The sequence below is a fragment of the Triturus cristatus genome, chromosome 5_2, assembly GCF_964204655.1.
Source record: "Triturus cristatus chromosome 5_2, aTriCri1.1, whole genome shotgun sequence".
In the NCBI taxonomy this organism is placed as follows: Eukaryota; Metazoa; Chordata; class Amphibia; order Caudata; family Salamandridae; genus Triturus; species Triturus cristatus.
In genome coordinates this window covers 576429359-576442412 of record NC_140588.1, presented here as the reverse complement: position 1 = coordinate 576442412, position 13054 = coordinate 576429359, and the positions used below count along the sequence as shown (strand labels likewise).

Genomic DNA, 13054 nt, shown 5'->3' with positions numbered 1-13054 from the left:
TCAGGGCTTCTCAAAATGAATTTGCTTTTCTGACAAACAGTTTGCCTAGCATCCCGCAATCTGGCTCCTAATTTGATTTTCGCAAGGTTCCCTTTGAGTTGCTTTCCTCGGCGGGAGGAAAATCTCTTGTGCAAGGCTCTTGAGGAAGTGAGATTCTGTATTCCGAGGTGCGCTTCTTTTCGTAGGCTTCTGACCACATGGTGTGCGGCAGGAAGTCATCTTTGACAGGGCCGCAGGCTTTGTCTCCAAATGGCATCCCGGACCCACTGCAACCCACCTTTTTGCTGAAATGGAAGTCTGGTTCAGGGTAAGAAAAAGCTGAGCTGCACGTACCGAAAGCAGCAGAGCCCAGCGGCGGAGAGGGTGTGGCCAGGGCTGTCTGATTTGCATAGTGACCAGTGGCATCTTGGGAATGTACAGGCTTTGGAGCCTAACGGGTGCTGCAGGGGTCTGCCTGGCCGGAGAAATGCCTGTCTGGCGCTCCCCTCAGGACACACGTGTCTTCCGTTCGAGCATGGAGGGTGAGGGACATGGGTCACCCTCATATACAGGGGTGTGGGCATGGGCAGGATGGGGCGTGGGGGACCCGTCAGGGCATTGCCCGTTTGGAAGCCCGTTCGGAAGGCAAGAGGAGGCGGAGGTGGGAATCTCTGCTCAATTTTTTCCCGAGGCCTGGGGACAAGCCTTTGCACATTTGATCCTGCCGGGCCTGCATCAGCAGATCCTGCTCCGATGGCAAGGGAGAGCCTGCAGGTGTAAATCAAAGAAAGGGGAGAAATCCGCAAGAGGCGGGTTAACAAATTCCAGTGGCAGGCCCATGTTCCCCAGGAAGCAAGTACTTCCTCCTGCTCCCTTCAGTGGGAAAAGACATAGGAGGTGTATTTCTCTAAGCAGGGGCTCTGCGTAGGTGGCACTGCATTGCTTTGGGAAGCATCCATGCTAAGTGCAGAGTAGCAGCAGACCCCACAGCTGAGACGTGAATTGGGACTGTTAAGGAAGGGCACTGGGAGGGTGAGGAGGGCAGAGGAAAATGCTTTACAAAAGCATCTGCAAGTTCCTACACACCCGCTGAAAACCCATACCAGGGATGGGGCTCGAACCCATGCGGACAACTGTCCATTGGATCTTAAGTCCAACGCCTTAACCACTCGGCCACCCTGGTGAGACCCTAGGCCCTGCCTTACTCAGCTCCCTTTTCATGCTGGCTGCTCCAGCGCAGGCTGTCCAGCAAGAGGTGATTGCAGAGTAAAAAGGCTTTTGCAGGAGGATAAAGGTAATTGCTTATGACAAACACACTGTGTGACACCTAACTTTTCCCCACTCGTACTTTATGGGCAATCTATACAGTGGAGTTAGCTTAGTCACAATAAGGAAGTGAGCAAGGCAGGCTCACAAGAGCATCTCCTCCCTGGTGGTCTAGTGGCTAGGATTTGGCGCTTTCACCGCCGCGGCCCGGGTTCGATTCCCGGTCAGGGAAGATCTCTCTAAGACGTAGACGTGCGTAATTTGTCCACGCAGCTCAGCTTTTTTTAATCGAAGGTCCTTAAAAAGGCACCCCGACCTATAGACGAAAGCAGAGGAAAGGGGCTGGGTCCCCTGTGTCCCAGGTTGCTTTGCTCCCATTGCCCTCAGCCACCTTCATGCGCACGCAGTCCCCCACCCAGTCAGGTGCTCTATGTGGGCGTAAAGTGCAGTACCAGCTCATCAGAAAGGTAAATTGCTGGAAAACCCGGCTGCGATGTATACATCTACTTTGGAGCACTCTTCTCCCTTGCACTCTTGAATCGGTCATTCGCAATGTATTCTTCCAGCAAGCTGAATAACGAGGTAGGTGTGAGAAGGTGTACCAGCTGTCTTTGAGCTATCAGCGGCCACTAGGTGTCCCTCTTGTGATTTCCCGGGGATCCCGATTGTACAGGAATTCGTCGGTTCAGTAGCACGGGGGAGGGGATGGCCTGTGCTTGGAAGTGACAAACAGTCTGGTGGAATCATGAGTGTTTTTTCAAGTTCTGATTCATATTCGCTGTAGAATAAAATATGCTTTCAGCCCCCATGAGCTTTGTCACTAGGAGAGCAGTGTAGGAACTTTTGCAGTATGGCTGTGGGTTCCCTGGTGGTCTAGTGGTTAGGATTCGGCGCTCTCACCACCGCGGCCTGGGTTCGATTCCCGGTCAGGGAACAGTCCTTCTTCTGCCCTTGAATGCTTTTCCTTCCCGCAGGTCAGGGCTTCTCAAAATGAATTTGCTTTTCTGACAAACAGTTTGCCTAGCATCCCGCAATCTGGCTCCTAATTTGATTTTCGCAAGGTTCCCTTTGAGTTGCTTTCCTCGGCGGGAGGAAAATCTCTTGTGCAAGGCTCTTGAGGAAGTGAGATTCTGTATTCCGAGGTGCGCTTCTTTTCGTAGGCTTCTGACCACATGGTGTGCGGCAGGAAGTCATCTTTGACAGGGCCGCAGGCTTTATCTCCAAATGGCATCCCGGACGCACTGCAACCCACCTTTTTGCTGAAACGGAAGTCTGGTTCAGGGTAATAGAAAGCTGAGCTGCACGTACCGAAAGCAGCAGAGCCCAGCGGCGGAGAGGGTGTGGCCAGGGCTGTCTGATTTGCATAGTGACCAGTGGCATCTTGGGAATGTACAGGCTTTGGAGCTTAACGGGTGCTGCAGGGGTCTGCCTGGCCGGAGAAATGCCTGTCTGGCGCTCCCCTCAGGACACACGTGTCTTCCGTTCAAGCATGGAGGGTGAGGGACATGGGTCACCCTCATATACAGGGGTGTGGGCATGGGCAGGATGGGGCGTGGGGGACCCGTCAGGGCATTGCCCGTTTGGAAGCCCGTTCGGAAGGCAAGAGGAGGCGGAGGCGGAGGCGGGAATCTCTGCTCAATTTTTTCCCGAGGCCTGGGGACAAGCCTTTGCACATTTGATCCAGCCGGGCCTGCATCAGCAGATCCTGCTCCGATGGCAAGGGAGAGCCTGCAGGTGTAAATCAAAGAAAGGGGAGAAATCCGCAAGAGGCGGGTTAACAAATTCCACTGGCAGGCCCATGTTCCCCAGGAAGCAAGTACTTCCTCCTGCTCCCTTCAGTGGGAAAAGACATAGGAGGTGTATTTCTCTAAGCAGGGGCTCTGCGTAGGTGGCACTGCATTGCTTTGGGAAGCATCCATGCTAAGTGCAGAGTAGCAGCAGACCCCACAGCTGAGACGTGAATTGGGACTGTTAAGGAAGGGCACTGGGAGGGTGAGGAGGGCAGAGGAAAATGCTTTAAAAAAGCATCTGCAAGTTCCTACACACCCGCTGAAAACCCATACCAGGGATGGGGCTCGAACCCATGCGGACAACTGTCCATTGGATCTTAAGTCCAACGCCTTAACCACTCGGCCACCCTGGTGAGACCCTAGGCCCTGCCTTACTCAGCTCCCTTTTCATGCTGGCTGCTCCAGCGCAGGCTGTCCAGCAAGAGGTGATTGCAGAGTAAAAAGGCTTTTGCAGGAGGATAAAGGTAATTGCTTATGACAAACACACTGTGTGACACCTAACTTTTCCCCACTCGTACTTTATGGGCAATCTATACAGTGGAGTTAGCTTAGTCACAATAAGGAAGTGAGCAAGGCAGGCTCACAAGAGCATCTCCTCCCTGGTGGTCTAGTGGCTAGGATTCGGCGCTTTCACCGCCGCGGCCCGGGTTCGATTCCCGGTCAGGGAAGATCCCTCTAAGACGTAGACGTGCGTAATTTGTCCACGCAGCTCAGCTTTTTTTAATCGAAGGTCCTTAAAAAGGCACCCCGACCTATAGACGAAAGCAGAGGAAAGGGGCTGGGTCCCCTGTGTCCCAGGTTGCTTTGCTCCCATTGCCCTCAGCCACCTTCATGCGCACGCAGTCCCCCACCCAGTCAGGTGCTCTATGTGGGCGTAAAGTGCAGTACCAGCTCATCAGAAAGGTAAATTGCTGGAAAACCCGGCTGCGATGTATACATCTACTTTGGAGCACTCTTCTCCCTTGCACTCTTGAATCGGTCATTCGCAATGTATTCTTCCAGCAAGCTGAATAACGAGGTAGGTGTGAGAAGGTGTACCAGCTGTCTTTGAGCTATCAGCGGCCACTAGGTGTCCCTCTTGTGATTTCCCGGGGATCCCGATTGTACAGGAATTCGTCGGTTCAGTAGCACGGGGGAGGGGATGGCCTGTGCTTGGAAGTGACAAACAGTCTGGTGGAATCATGAGTGTTTTTTCAAGTTCTGATTCATATTCGCTGTAGAATAAAATATGCTTTCAGCCCCCATGAGCTTTGTCACTAGGAGAGCAGTGTAGGAACTTTTGCTGTATGGCTCTGGGTTCCCTGGTGGTCTAGTGGTTAGGATTCTGCGCTCTCACCGCCGCGGCCCGGGTTCGATTCCCGGTCAGGGAACAGTCCTTCTTCTGCCCTTGAATGCTTTTCCTTCCCGCAGGTCAGGGCTTCTCAAAATGAATTTGCTTTTCTGACAAACAGTTTGCCTAGCATCCCGCAATCTGGCTCCTAATTTGATTTTCGCAAGGTTCCCTTTGAGTTGCTTTCCTCGGCGGGAGGAAAATCTCTTGTGCAAGGCTCTTGAGGAAGTGAGATTCTGTATTCCGAGGTGCGCTTCTTTTCGTAGGCTTCTGACCACATGGTGTGCGGCAGGAAGTCATCTTTGACAGGGCCGCAGGCTTTGTCTCCAAATGGCATCCCGGACCCACTGCAACCCACCTTTTTGCTGAAACGGAAGTCTGGTTCAGGGTAAGAAAAAGCTGAGCTGCACGTACCGAAAGCAGCAGAGCCCAGCGGCGGAGAGGGTGTGGCCAGGGCTGTCTGATTTGCATAGTGACCAGTGGCATCTTGGGAATGTACAGGCTTTGGAGCCTAACGGGTGCTGCAGGGGTCTGCCTGGCCGGAGAAATGCCTGTCTGGCGCTCCCCTCAGGACACACGTGTCTTCCGTTCGAGCATGGAGGGTGAGGGACATGGGTCACCCTCATATACAGGGGTGTGGGCATGGGCAGGATGGGGCGTGGGGGACCCGTCAGGGCATTGCCCGTTTGGAAGCCCGTTCGGAAGGCAAGAGGAGGCGGAGGTGGGAATCTCTGCTCAATTTTTTCCCGAGGCCTGGGGACAAGCCTTTGCACATTTGATCCTGCCGGGCCTGCATCAGCAGATCCTGCTCCGATGGCAAGGGAGAGCCTGCAGGTGTAAATCAAAGAAAGGGGAGAAATCCGCAAGAGGCGGGTTAACAAATTCCAGTGGCAGGCCCATGTTCCCCAGGAAGCAAGTACTTCCTCCTGCTCCCTTCAGTGGGAAAAGACATAGGAGGTGTATTTCTCTAAGCAGGGGCTCTGCGTAGGTGGCACTGCATTGCTTTGGGAAGCATCCATGCTAAGTGCAGAGTAGCAGCAGACCCCACAGCTGAGACGTGAATTGGGACTGTTAAGGAAGGGCACTGGGAGGGTGAGGAGGGCAGAGGAAAATGCTTTACAAAAGCATCTGCAAGTTCCTACACACCCGCTGAAAACCCATACCAGGGATGGGGCTCGAACCCATGCGGACAACTGTCCATTGGATCTTAAGTCCAACGCCTTAACCACTCGGCCACCCTGGTGAGACCCTAGGCCCTGCCTTACTCAGCTCCCTTTTCATGCTGGCTGCTCCAGCGCAGGCTGTCCAGCAAGAGGTGATTGCAGAGTAAAAAGGCTTTTGCAGGAGGATAAAGGTAATTGCTTATGACAAACACACTGTGTGACACCTAACTTTTCCCCACTCGTACTTTATGGGCAATCTATACAGTGGAGTTAGCTTAGTCACAATAAGGAAGTGAGCAAGGCAGGCTCACAAGAGCATCTCCTCCCTGGTGGTCTAGTGGCTAGGATTTGGCGCTTTCACCGCCGCGGCCCGGGTTCGATTCCCGGTCAGGGAAGATCTCTCTAAGACGTAGACGTGCGTAATTTGTCCACGCAGCTCAGCTTTTTTTAATCGAAGGTCCTTAAAAAGGCACCCCGACCTATAGACGAAAGCAGAGGAAAGGGGCTGGGTCCCCTGTGTCCCAGGTTGCTTTGCTCCCATTGCCCTCAGCCACCTTCATGCGCACGCAGTCCCCCACCCAGTCAGGTGCTCTATGTGGGCGTAAAGTGCAGTACCAGCTCATCAGAAAGGTAAATTGCTGGAAAACCCGGCTGCGATGTATACATCTACTTTGGAGCACTCTTCTCCCTTGCACTCTTGAATCGGTCATTCGCAATGTATTCTTCCAGCAAGCTGAATAACGAGGTAGGTGTGAGAAGGTGTACCAGCTGTCTTTGAGCTATCAGCGGCCACTAGGTGTCCCTCTTGTGATTTCCCGGGGATCCCGATTGTACAGGAATTCGTCGGTTCAGTAGCACGGGGGAGGGGATGGCCTGTGCTTGGAAGTGACAAACAGTCTGGTGGAATCATGAGTGTTTTTTCAAGTTCTGATTCATATTCGCTGTAGAATAAAATATGCTTTCAGCCCCCATGAGCTTTGTCACTAGGAGAGCAGTGTAGGAACTTTTGCAGTATGGCTGTGGGTTCCCTGGTGGTCTAGTGGTTAGGATTCGGCGCTCTCACCACCGCGGCCTGGGTTCGATTCCCGGTCAGGGAACAGTCCTTCTTCTGCCCTTGAATGCTTTTCCTTCCCGCAGGTCAGGGCTTCTCAAAATGAATTTGCTTTTCTGACAAACAGTTTGCCTAGCATCCCGCAATCTGGCTCCTAATTTGATTTTCGCAAGGTTCCCTTTGAGTTGCTTTCCTCGGCGGGAGGAAAATCTCTTGTGCAAGGCTCTTGAGGAAGTGAGATTCTGTATTCCGAGGTGCGCTTCTTTTCGTAGGCTTCTGACCACATGGTGTGCGGCAGGAAGTCATCTTTGACAGGGCCGCAGGCTTTATCTCCAAATGGCATCCCGGACGCACTGCAACCCACCTTTTTGCTGAAACGGAAGTCTGGTTCAGGGTAATAGAAAGCTGAGCTGCACGTACCGAAAGCAGCAGAGCCCAGCGGCGGAGAGGGTGTGGCCAGGGCTGTCTGATTTGCATAGTGACCAGTGGCATCTTGGGAATGTACAGGCTTTGGAGCTTAACGGGTGCTGCAGGGGTCTGCCTGGCCGGAGAAATGCCTGTCTGGCGCTCCCCTCAGGACACACGTGTCTTCCGTTCAAGCATGGAGGGTGAGGGACATGGGTCACCCTCATATACAGGGGTGTGGGCATGGGCAGGATGGGGCGTGGGGGACCCGTCAGGGCATTGCCCGTTTGGAAGCCCGTTCGGAAGGCAAGAGGAGGCGGAGGCGGAGGCGGGAATCTCTGCTCAATTTTTTCCCGAGGCCTGGGGACAAGCCTTTGCACATTTGATCCAGCCGGGCCTGCATCAGCAGATCCTGCTCCGATGGCAAGGGAGAGCCTGCAGGTGTAAATCAAAGAAAGGGGAGAAATCCGCAAGAGGCGGGTTAACAAATTCCACTGGCAGGCCCATGTTCCCCAGGAAGCAAGTACTTCCTCCTGCTCCCTTCAGTGGGAAAAGACATAGGAGGTGTATTTCTCTAAGCAGGGGCTCTGCGTAGGTGGCACTGCATTGCTTTGGGAAGCATCCATGCTAAGTGCAGAGTAGCAGCAGACCCCACAGCTGAGACGTGAATTGGGACTGTTAAGGAAGGGCACTGGGAGGGTGAGGAGGGCAGAGGAAAATGCTTTAAAAAAGCATCTGCAAGTTCCTACACACCCGCTGAAAACCCATACCAGGGATGGGGCTCGAACCCATGCGGACAACTGTCCATTGGATCTTAAGTCCAACGCCTTAACCACTCGGCCACCCTGGTGAGACCCTAGGCCCTGCCTTACTCAGCTCCCTTTTCATGCTGGCTGCTCCAGCGCAGGCTGTCCAGCAAGAGGTGATTGCAGAGTAAAAAGGCTTTTGCAGGAGGATAAAGGTAATTGCTTATGACAAACACACTGTGTGACACCTAACTTTTCCCCACTCGTACTTTATGGGCAATCTATACAGTGGAGTTAGCTTAGTCACAATAAGGAAGTGAGCAAGGCAGGCTCACAAGAGCATCTCCTCCCTGGTGGTCTAGTGGCTAGGATTCGGCGCTTTCACCGCCGCGGCCCGGGTTCGATTCCCGGTCAGGGAAGATCCCTCTAAGACGTAGACGTGCGTAATTTGTCCACGCAGCTCAGCTTTTTTTAATCGAAGGTCCTTAAAAAGGCACCCCGACCTATAGACGAAAGCAGAGGAAAGGGGCTGGGTCCCCTGTGTCCCAGGTTGCTTTGCTCCCATTGCCCTCAGCCACCTTCATGCGCACGCAGTCCCCCACCCAGTCAGGTGCTCTATGTGGGCGTAAAGTGCAGTACCAGCTCATCAGAAAGGTAAATTGCTGGAAAACCCGGCTGCGATGTATACATCTACTTTGGAGCACTCTTCTCCCTTGCACTCTTGAATCGGTCATTCGCAATGTATTCTTCCAGCAAGCTGAATAACGAGGTAGGTGTGAGAAGGTGTACCAGCTGTCTTTGAGCTATCAGCGGCCACTAGGTGTCCCTCTTGTGATTTCCCGGGGATCCCGATTGTACAGGAATTCGTCGGTTCAGTAGCACGGGGGAGGGGATGGCCTGTGCTTGGAAGTGACAAACAGTCTGGTGGAATCATGAGTGTTTTTTCAAGTTCTGATTCATATTCGCTGTAGAATAAAATATGCTTTCAGCCCCCATGAGCTTTGTCACTAGGAGAGCAGTGTAGGAACTTTTGCTGTATGGCTCTGGGTTCCCTGGTGGTCTAGTGGTTAGGATTCTGCGCTCTCACCGCCGCGGCCCGGGTTCGATTCCCGGTCAGGGAACAGTCCTTCTTCTGCCCTTGAATGCTTTTCCTTCCCGCAGGTCAGGGCTTCTCAAAATGAATTTGCTTTTCTGACAAACAGTTTGCCTAGCATCCCGCAATCTGGCTCCTAATTTGATTTTCGCAAGGTTCCCTTTGAGTTGCTTTCCTCGGCGGGAGGAAAATCTCTTGTGCAAGGCTCTTGAGGAAGTGAGATTCTGTATTCCGAGGTGCGCTTCTTTTCGTAGGCTTCTGACCACATGGTGTGCGGCAGGAAGTCATCTTTGACAGGGCCGCAGGCTTTGTCTCCAAATGGCATCCCGGACCCACTGCAACCCACCTTTTTGCTGAAACGGAAGTCTGGTTCAGGGTAAGAAAAAGCTGAGCTGCACGTACCGAAAGCAGCAGAGCCCAGCGGCGGAGAGGGTGTGGCCAGGGCTGTCTGATTTGCATAGTGACCAGTGGCATCTTGGGAATGTACAGGCTTTGGAGCCTAACGGGTGCTGCAGGGGTCTGCCTGGCCGGAGAAATGCCTGTCTGGCGCTCCCCTCAGGACACACGTGTCTTCCGTTCGAGCATGGAGGGTGAGGGACATGGGTCACCCTCATATACAGGGGTGTGGGCATGGGCAGGATGGGGCGTGGGGGACCCGTCAGGGCATTGCCCGTTTGGAAGCCCGTTCGGAAGGCAAGAGGAGGCGGAGGCGGAGGCGGAGGCGGGAATCTCTGCTCAATTTTTTCCCGAGGCCTGGGGACAAGCCTTTGCACATTTGATCCTGCCGGGCCTGCATCAGCAGATCCTGCTCCGATGGCAAGGGAGAGCCTGCAGGTGTAAATCAAAGAAAGGGGAGAAATCCTCAAGAGGCGGGTTAACAAATTCCAGTGGCAGGCCCATGTTCCCCAGGAAGCAAGTACTTCCTCCTGCTCCCTTCAGTGGGAAAAGACATAGGAGGTGTATTTCTCTAAGCAGGGGCTCTGCGTAGGTGGCACTGCATTGCTTTGGGAAGCATCCATGCTAAGTGCAGAGTAGCAGCAGACCCCACAGCTGAGACGTGAATTGGGACTGTTAAGGAAGGGCACTGGGAGGGTGAGGAGGGCAGAGGAAAATGCTTTAAAAAAGCATCTGCAAGTTCCTACACACCCGCTGAAAACCCATACCAGGGATGGGGCTCGAACCCATGCGGACAACTGTCCATTGGATTTTAAGTCCAACGCCTTAACCACTCGGCCACCCTGGTGAGACCCTAGGCCCTGCCTTACTCAGCTCCCTTTTCATGCTGGCTGCTCCAGCGCAGGCTGTCCAGCAAGAGGTGATTGCAGAGTAAAAAGGCTTTTGCAGGAGGATAAAGGTAATTGCTTATGACAAACACACTGTGTGACACCTAACTTTTCCCCACTCGTACTTTATGGGCAATCTATACAGTGGAGTTAGCTTAGTCACAATAAGGAAGTGAGCAAGGCAGGCTCACAAGAGCATCTCCTCCCTGGTGGTCTAGTGGCTAGGATTCGGCGCTTTCACCGCCGCGGCCCGGGTTCGATTCCCGGTCAGGGAAGATCCCTCTAAGACGTAGACGTGCGTAATTTGTCCACGCAGCTCAGCTTTTTTTAATCGAAGGTCCTTAAAAAGGCACCCCGACCTATAGACGAAAGCAGAGGAAAGGGGCTGGGTCCCCTGTGTCCCAGGTTGCTTTGCTCCCATTGCCCTCAGCCACCTTCATGCGCACGCAGTCCCCCACCCAGTCAGGTGCTCTATGTGGGCGTAAAGTGCAGTACCAGCTCATCAGAAAGGTAAATTGCTGGAAAACCCGGCTGCGATGTATACATCTACTTTGGAGCACTCTTCTCCCTTGCACTCTTGAATCGGTCATTCGCAATGTATTCTTCCAGCAAGCTGAATAACGAGGTAGGTGTGAGAAGGTGTACCAGCTGTCTTTGAGCTATCAGCGGCCACTAGGTGTCCCTCTTGTGATTTCCCGGGGATCCCGATTGTACAGGAATTCGTCGGTTCAGTAGCACGGGGGAGGGGATGGCCTGTGCTTGGAAGTGACAAACAGTCTGGTGGAATCATGAGTGTTTTTTCAAGTTCTGATTCATATTCGCTGTAGAATAAAATATGCTTTCAGCCCCCATGAGCTTTGTCACTAGGAGAGCAGTGTAGGAACTTTTGCTGTATGGCTCTGGGTTCCCTGGTGGTCTAGTGGTTAGGATTCTGCGCTCTCACCGCCGCGGCCCGGGTTCGATTCCCGGTCAGGAAACAGTCCTTCTTCTGCCCTTGAATGCTTTTCCTTCCCGCAGGTCAGGGCTTCTCAAAATGAATTTGCTTTTCTGACAAACAGTTTGCCTAGCATCCCGCAATCTGGCTCCTAATTTGATTTTCGCAAGGTTCCCTTTGAGTTGCTTTCCTCGGCGGGAGGAAAATCTCTTGTGCAAGGCTCTTGAGGAAGTGAGATTCTGTATTCCGAGGTGCGCTTCTTTTCGTAGGCTTCTGACCACATGGTGTGCGGCAGGAAGTCATCTTTGACAGGGCCGCAGGCTTTGTCTCCAAATGGCATCCCGGACCCACTGCAACCCACCTTTTTGCTGAAACGGAAGTCTGGTTCAGGGTAAGAAAAAGCTGAGCTGCACGTACCGAAAGCAGCAGAGCCCAGCGGCGGAGAGGGTGTGGCCAGGGCTGTCTGATTTGCATAGTGACCAGTGGCATCTTGGGAATGTACAGGCTTTGGAGCCTAACGGGTGCTGCAGGGGTCTGCCTGGCCGGAGAAATGCCTGTCTGGCGCTCCCCTCAGGACACACGTGTCTTCCGTTCGAGCATGGAGGGTGAGGGACATGGGTCACCCTCATATACAGGGGTGTGGGCATGGGCAGGATGGGGCGTGGGGGACCCGTCAGGGCATTGCCCGTTTGGAAGCCCGTTCGGAAGGCAAGAGGAGGCGGAGGTGGGAATCTCTGCTCAATTTTTTCCCGAGGCCTGGGGACAAGCCTTTGCACATTTGATCCTGCCGGGCCTGCATCAGCAGATCCTGCTCCGATGGCAAGGGAGAGCCTGCAGGTGTAAATCAAAGAAAGGGGAGAAATCCGCAAGAGGCGGGTTAACAAATTCCAGTGGCAGGCCCATGTTCCCCAGGAAGCAAGTACTTCCTCCTGCTCCCTTCAGTGGGAAAAGACATAGGAGGTGTATTTCTCTAAGCAGGGGCTCTGCGTAGGTGGCACTGCATTGCTTTGGGAAGCATCCATGCTAAGTGCAGAGTAGCAGCAGACCCCACAGCTGAGACGTGAATTGGGACTGTTAAGGAAGGGCACTGGGAGGGTGAGGAGGGCAGAGGAAAATGCTTTACAAAAGCATCTGCAAGTTCCTACACACCCGCTGAAAACCCATACCAGGGATGGGGCTCGAACCCATGCGGACAACTGTCCATTGGATCTTAAGTCCAACGCCTTAACCACTCGGCCACCCTGGTGAGACCCTAGGCCCTGCCTTACTCAGCTCCCTTTTCATGCTGGCTGCTCCAGCGCAGGCTGTCCAGCAAGAGGTGATTGCAGAGTAAAAAGGCTTTTGCAGGAGGATAAAGGTAATTGCTTATGACAAACACACTGTGTGACACCTAACTTTTCCCCACTCGTACTTTATGGGCAATCTATACAGTGGAGTTAGCTTAGTCACAATAAGGAAGTGAGCAAGGCAGGCTCACAAGAGCATCTCCTCCCTGGTGGTCTAGTGGCTAGGATTTGGCGCTTTCACCGCCGCGGCCCGGGTTCGATTCCCGGTCAGGGAAGATCTCTCTAAGACGTAGACGTGCGTAATTTGTCCACGCAGCTCAGCTTTTTTTAATCGAAGGTCCTTAAAAAGGCACCCCGACCTATAGACGAAAGCAGAGGAAAGGGGCTGGGTCCCCTGTGTCCCAGGTTGCTTTGCTCCCATTGCCCTCAGCCACCTTCATGCGCACGCAGTCCCCCACCCAGTCAGGTGCTCTATGTGGGCGTAAAGTGCAGTACCAGCTCATCAGAAAGGTAAATTGCTGGAAAACCCGGCTGCGATGTATACATCTACTTTGGAGCACTCTTCTCCCTTGCACTCTTGAATCGGTCATTCGCAATGTATTCTTCCAGCAAGCTGAATAACGAGGTAGGTGTGAGAAGGTGTACCAGCTGTCTTTGAGCTATCAGCGGCCACTAGGTGTCCCTCTTGTGATTTCCCGGGGATCCCGATTGTACAGGAATTCGTCGGT

General features: G+C 53.4%; 6 non-coding genes across 6 annotated transcripts; all 6 read right to left on the bottom strand.

Annotated features, from left to right (window-relative positions):
• Window positions 1–1079: 1079 nt before the first annotated feature.
• Window positions 1080–1162, bottom strand: TRNAL-UAA (transfer RNA leucine (anticodon UAA)). The gene has a single exon. It is a non-coding gene; the product is annotated as a tRNA-Leu (tRNA).
• Window positions 1163–3305: 2143 nt separating this feature from the next.
• Window positions 3306–3388, bottom strand: TRNAL-UAA (transfer RNA leucine (anticodon UAA)). Its single transcript has one exon. It is a non-coding gene; the product is annotated as a tRNA-Leu (tRNA).
• A 2137-nt stretch (window positions 3389–5525) lies between these two features.
• TRNAL-UAA (transfer RNA leucine (anticodon UAA)) lies at window positions 5526–5608 on the bottom strand. Its single transcript has one exon. It is a non-coding gene; the product is annotated as a tRNA-Leu (tRNA).
• Window positions 5609–7751: 2143 nt separating this feature from the next.
• Window positions 7752–7834, bottom strand: TRNAL-UAA (transfer RNA leucine (anticodon UAA)). Its single transcript has one exon. It is a non-coding gene; the product is annotated as a tRNA-Leu (tRNA).
• A 2149-nt stretch (window positions 7835–9983) lies between these two features.
• On the bottom strand, window positions 9984–10066 carry TRNAL-UAA (transfer RNA leucine (anticodon UAA)). The gene has a single exon. It is a non-coding gene; the product is annotated as a tRNA-Leu (tRNA).
• A 2137-nt stretch (window positions 10067–12203) lies between these two features.
• TRNAL-UAA (transfer RNA leucine (anticodon UAA)) lies at window positions 12204–12286 on the bottom strand. Its single transcript has one exon. It is a non-coding gene; the product is annotated as a tRNA-Leu (tRNA).
• Between the last annotated feature and the right edge of the window lie 768 nt (window positions 12287–13054).